At 45.2% G+C, this 6,000-nt stretch overlaps 1 protein-coding gene across 1 annotated transcript in view; it reads right to left on the minus strand.

Moving 5' to 3' along the window:
- The window catches only part of Stpg4 (sperm-tail PG-rich repeat containing 4), a 34,126-nt gene that overhangs the window by 22,299 nt on the left and 5,827 nt on the right, over positions 1-6,000 (minus strand). The gene's annotated exons all lie outside the window — the stretch shown is intronic.

Here is a 6,000-nt window from a genome sequence, read left to right on the forward strand (position 1 = left end):
TCTAAGGAAGACATCTGATGTTGATCTCTGTTCTATACACACACACACACACACACACACACGCACGCGCGCGCGCGCACGCACGCACGCACACATGTGCACATGTGTAACATTTTATATACATGATCACATTTTAAAAAGAAGTTTCTAAAAATTATAAGTCATAAGCTTGAGTCTCCACTAAGAAATAAAGAGCCTTTGAAGAATGAATAACTCAAGGTAGAAATTTTAATTGTACTGTTTGCTTAGGTTTTGTCTATTGACCAGTTTTTGTTTATTGGAGAAGAGTCTGTTAGTAACCCAGGCTGACCTTGAACTCAGGACCCTCATGCATTTGCTCCTGAGTACTGGGGTTACAAGTGTGTGCTATTGTACCTGACTCCTAATCTATTTTTTATTCTTACATGATCTAACATACAAGTTTTCTCCATAAAATAATGATAGCAATGTATGGTCATGCACCTACATAGTACATATAAAACTCTGTGTATGTGTGTGCTCATCTATAAGTGTAGGGAACAATAACAACAAATGCAGAAGGGGAAACCAGGCTGGCCTCAAACTCACAGACATCTGCCTCTGCTTCCTGAGTGCTGGGACTAAAGCTTCTCATACTTAGTATATATTTAGGTTTCTTATATGTCCTTCTGTGGCTTGAATTTCTATTTAGAGCTGAATGATGCCCCATTGTCTCAGTGTGCCCTGTCAGTCATCTACTGAAGACCAACCTAGATGCTTCTAAGTCTTGATAAGCATGAGCAAAGCTTCTATAAATGTCATTTACTGTCCTTTGTGATGAGTTAGGAGTCAAAGCTGATTGTCACTTTGTCTTTCTGTCAGTGGTATATCTTGTCATGAGCTTCTTACTCCTGTCCTCTGCCCGTTTCAAACCAGAATGTCTGTTTCAATTGCATGGTAAGAGAAGAAGGCTCATTCTCACCCTTGAAGGCAGGTTAGAAGACAGAATGGCCAGCGTTTTCTGGAAGAAGCTATGCATCTTTACAGCAGTGGATCCACCTTCTTTTTTTTTAATCCATAATTAATTCACACAGGGGTATAAACACAGAAAGGCAGGAAGTGGGGAGGGGAATGACACTGGAGTGTGGGTGCTCAGGGGGAATACAGATATCTTCAGAACCGGGTATCGGCTGGGTGAAGGTTCAGGGGACAAGTCACCGTGACTCTGCCTATGACTTGCTTGTCCCCATCTAAGCTGGTATTGTCTGCCAAGGCTACCTATTTACAAGGTCCATGATCACTCAGGCTTATAAATTTCCACAAAAGCTGCCCGTTGACATTAGCTTATGGCCATCTGTTTCAATGTGTTTCCACTGAGACCCAAGACTTGGTGTTAGTATACATGTATGACAGGCCCACTGCTGATTTTAGGCCTATGGCTGATTTTAGGCCTACAGTGTGTAAGCAGGGCTGCCCCTGACATCTCCTCCCTTCTCTAAGTATAGAAGGGCTGTGGCAATTCTAAACTTGCGAAGGCGGGGATAGAGGCCTGACCTCCAGTATTTGAAGGGGACCTTGTAATGGCTCCAGTCCCCCTGTCGTTGTCCAGTGAAGCATGAGGGCCATACCCGTCCCGATGTCTTTTTCCTGGAGAGGGGATACTTTTGACATCAACCCCTATGCAGTCAGGCTTGTCCCTCAGGGAACCCAGATAGATATTTTTATCTTTTATTGATATTCCCTTGCAGTGCTTAGCCTCGCAGCCTAAGCAAGAATTCAGATCGCCTGTCAGAGGGGGTTCTGGGTGGCCCCTCTCTGCTTGGTCTAGGGGCAGATGTCCCCCCTTTTTAGGTTGGGTGGAGATGGGTTTTGGAAACACCTTGTATAAAGTAACAACCTCATCTTGAGTCTCGTGGTCCTCCATAGCTAACTTATGATAATGTATCTGAGTAGGTTTTGCTACCAAATTATTTATCTGTTGTATCACAGAGTTAGTCAGCCTATTTGAGAGTCAGAGACCAGCAGAAAAAAGCAAAAAGAACCCAAATAATGGTCCCAAGATGGAAGGAAATAGGGTTGACAACCTTGGAGAGGCTGCAAATCAATTCTTGTACCAGCATTCATCTGTCTCTTTCTCTCTCTGATTTTTCTTAGGCTTCACTACCTATTTCATGCTCTCTTTAACCCTCCTTGTCTTGTCTATGTAAAGGCAACCTTCTTCTTTAAGGGCTGTACACAGTCAAGAGCTGTATATAGCATTTTCTATTGTACTAGAGTAAATCAAGTCCAATAATGATCTTTGCGATTTTAGGAGGTCTCTTCAGACGGTGAAACGAGGGATTTCTTCAGAATAGTGATGTCAATCTCTAGCTGTTTGATGTTTTGGGTGACAGACAGTGCTCAGTGTTCAGTCCACTAGTTTCTCCTGTCTTTTCATTGTCTGGAGATTGTGAACCAGATTCTTACTGGTAGTGAATTCCCTCTATCGCAACTACATTTATGTAAGTCTCTCATTTCTGTCTGAAGTAACAGGGAGCATTTACAGTGGTAACACACCTCCTCTGAGGGAGTGCCACAGCACAGAACCATCCTGCCATGGGGCAGAGGAATAGACAAGCAAAAGTGATCATCTGAATGTGAAGGATATGTCTGCTCATCAGATACATCTAAAACTTTGAAAAACAATGTGTAGAGAGTTCAAATAGTATGGAGAAGGTTCCAGAAAGTCCTGGCTCCTTCTAGTGACAGGTAAGGTTACTCAGATGACTCCTCTTAGTATAGGCAACTAGGAAGGGAGGACAAATGCTAAAAACAAATGTGAGCATTCAAACATGTGCAGATGTAAGTAACAAGGCAGCAGGGATAAGACTACAAACAGAGAGGACTGGGGAGACAAAAGGCCAGTTCTAGCCTGGTGACGTTTGCTGGAAACAGACCAAACCAGGCATGGAAGTGCAGCTGAGTCTGAGGGAACTTCAGAGCCCTGGAAGTATCCAGAGGCCAAAGCTTGGGCCAGTCAATGATAAAGGTGGCCTAGAGGTCCCCACCTACATGCATTTGAGACCCCAAAAGGATAGCTCCTGAGAGTCAGCCCTCCTACCTCACCAATGGACTGCAGAGGGTTGCCTTGATATCAAGCAGAAGCAGAAAGGGAAGAACCCCTGCTCTGGAGGGACTATAACCAGGGGCTTGTTCCTCACATAGATTCCATAATTCTGCATTGCAGGAATGAGCCACTGCACAGAAGGGTCCATTCCCAGCAGTGTGAGCCCAACAGCTCCCCTAAAGCTGCAAAGGGAAAAAGAAAACCTTCTTTGGAAACACTCAGTCCAGGCCTTGGGGAATTCACAAAAATACATTTGAAGAGCAAAGGGCAACGTACAATAGTCACTGATAATCACACGCACGTGCTGTGAATCTACATGCTGAAAAATTGAAGGACTCCATCAAAGGATCCTGAGAATAGGAAAAGTGGTGAGGTGGAGCTACAGAATACAGAGCAACACATGCATGGTAAGGGACAGCGTCACTTCTACAGGCCCATAATGAATCCACTAAAGAAGAAATTGAGCAAGCAATTGCACTGTCAACAAGCCTGTTGGCCATGAGAAAAAGTGTCCAGAGGCCACACACAGCCCAGTGCCTTCACCAGGGATATTTGCCAATGTTTAGTGACAGTTTTAGGTATTAAAACATGGAGGGAAGAATACCAATGACATCTCCTGTGTAGAGGTCAGCAACAAAACGCAGATCGGCCCTCCACTTCCAAGACTTACCCTGTCTAAAATGTCAGGAGTGCTGAGGTTGAGAAGCCTTGCATTTACCATTCAAGTACAAGGGATCAAAAAGGCAGTGGGACTCAAGGGAGACATCTAGGCAGGAGACATGAACTCTGGGAATCTCCACTCTGGGTGTTTACCACCTGGAGACAAGCTGAGCTCACCTGTCCAGGAGACAGGGCATATGGAGAGAAGTATGTGGGTCCTGGCACTTGGGACAAACTCCAGTTAGGACAGGAACAAAAGGCACCTGAAAAGGCTGAGGAGAAAACCAAGACTGAGAATTGGAAAAAATGTCAGGGAGAGAAGAGTGGAGACAGGACTGGGTAGGAGGGTGAGAATGCAAACCAACTGTGGAGACCCACTGTGTGCTCACTGGCAGTGAAGGACTTAAAATGAGATAGTCCTCCTGTAAGCATGAACACTGCTACCAGAAAGGCAGTGAGATTTAACCAACGTGTGGCTTTGCCAAAACAAGCAAGAGACATGGGCACGATGACAGTGGGCATGGGGAGAGGGTACCATGGCTAGGAGCAAGCGTGAGCCACAGAAAGGTGGGGAGTCTGAGGATTCAGCTGGGGTGGGGAGGGGAGACTGGAGCGGGGCCAGAGAAGACAAGTCATCTACCTAAGACCATAGAGGATTGAAATTATGAGTCTTGACAAAAAATCTAAGGAGTGGCTGAGCTCGAGGAGCAGTGAAGAAACCAAGAAGCCAGGCTGTTGACAAATCACTGAAATCACTGTGGGGGGGTGGCAGGGAGCAGCCCTAGTAAAGAAGCCAAATTCTTTAACAAATCAGGAGGGGAACCATGGCCTATCAGCTAACTGCAACTGGCGGTTGGGGGGGGAGCAGGCTTGGTGGGGGGGATCCCCTTTTTATGTCTCAAAATATCAAAAAACACAAACAGAAGTCACAGGTATGGAAAACTGAGAACATCATATAATTTTAGTAAATGGCACTGATGTACCCTATTCCTGCCCCAGTTCACAGTATTCCATCAAGACTGGTTGCTGAAACACTGTAAGTTTGAATTGCACAGGCACACACACATTCCTTCTGTCTTCCTCCTGAATATATTCTCAGATACCTTCACAAAGGAAATTACTGAACTCCCTAGCTTCTGGAACTTGGTCCTTTGTGGAATGTAGGAAGGAAAGGAAAAAAGATGATAAAGAAACCGGAGAAGGTTTGTCCCTCCAGGAAAGCTAAACTTTTCATTAAGGTTTTCCACAATGGACCTCTGGCTTGTCCCAAGGATGGGTAAGGAGCAGGAAAGGAAGCAGATGGGAGAAAATATCAGAGAATGAGTTTGGAGACAAGGTGGCCAGAATAATTTCACCGGTAGCTTGGTTACCTGATACCAAGCCGGAAAGTCAAGTATAACCCAGCATTTGTATTAGTCCAGTGAAGCAAACAGGATAAACTTTGTCTAACAAACCTTTACCAGTCTGTCATGTTCCCAGTTCAGATCTGTGAAACAGTAGCAAGCGGCTCCATGCCACGTATGTGTGCATATCCAGCTAAGAGTTTTATGTTCATTTAGCAAATACAACTCTGTCTTGTTTCTTTTTGGTTTTGGAAGACAGGGATTTTTTTTTTTGGTTGGTTGGTTGGTTGGTTGGTTGGTTTAGTTGTTTTGAGACAGGATTTTTCCATGTAGGCTTGACTGTACTAGAACTCGTTATGTAGACTAGGCTGGCCTCAAGTTCACAAAGATCTGCTTGCCTTTGCCCTCCCCCCACCCCAGAGTCCTGGGATTAAAGGAGTGTGCCACCATTCCTGGCTGAAGACAGGGTACTATGCAGCCCAAGCTATCTTGGAACTTGAGATTATTGTGCCTCAGCCTCAGTGTGGAGTTATAGGCACGTGTGACTACCCAGCTACAACCCCTTGTTCTCACACAGTGGCCATGCATCTTGAGGACTGATGGTGCTACTGGCTTCTTATCATTTGGAGACTATTAAGACAAAGAGAAAGGAAAAAGACTGAGGGTTCAAGTAACAAGTAGAAGCCCCTTGAAGAGACCTATTCAGCACACATTCCTTCAATGCAAGGCCCTGGAAATGCATCCTTTGGATTCCAACTACCAAAACCCTGCCTGTTCCCTCTCTGTGGGTAGAGCCAATGGTAGACAGGAAAGAGAGCTGCATGGTCAAAGTCCTCAGTTAAAAGTGCAGCTTTGAGCAGGACCTGGTGGTGCATACCTTTAATCCAGGCAGAGGCAGAGGCAGAGGCAGAGGCAGAGGCAGAGGCAGAGGCA

This window comes from Grammomys surdaster, unplaced genomic scaffold, assembly GCF_004785775.1.
Source record: "Grammomys surdaster isolate TR1022 unplaced genomic scaffold, NIH_TR_1.0 149, whole genome shotgun sequence".
Lineage (NCBI taxonomy): Eukaryota > Metazoa > Chordata > Mammalia > Rodentia > Muridae > Grammomys > Grammomys surdaster.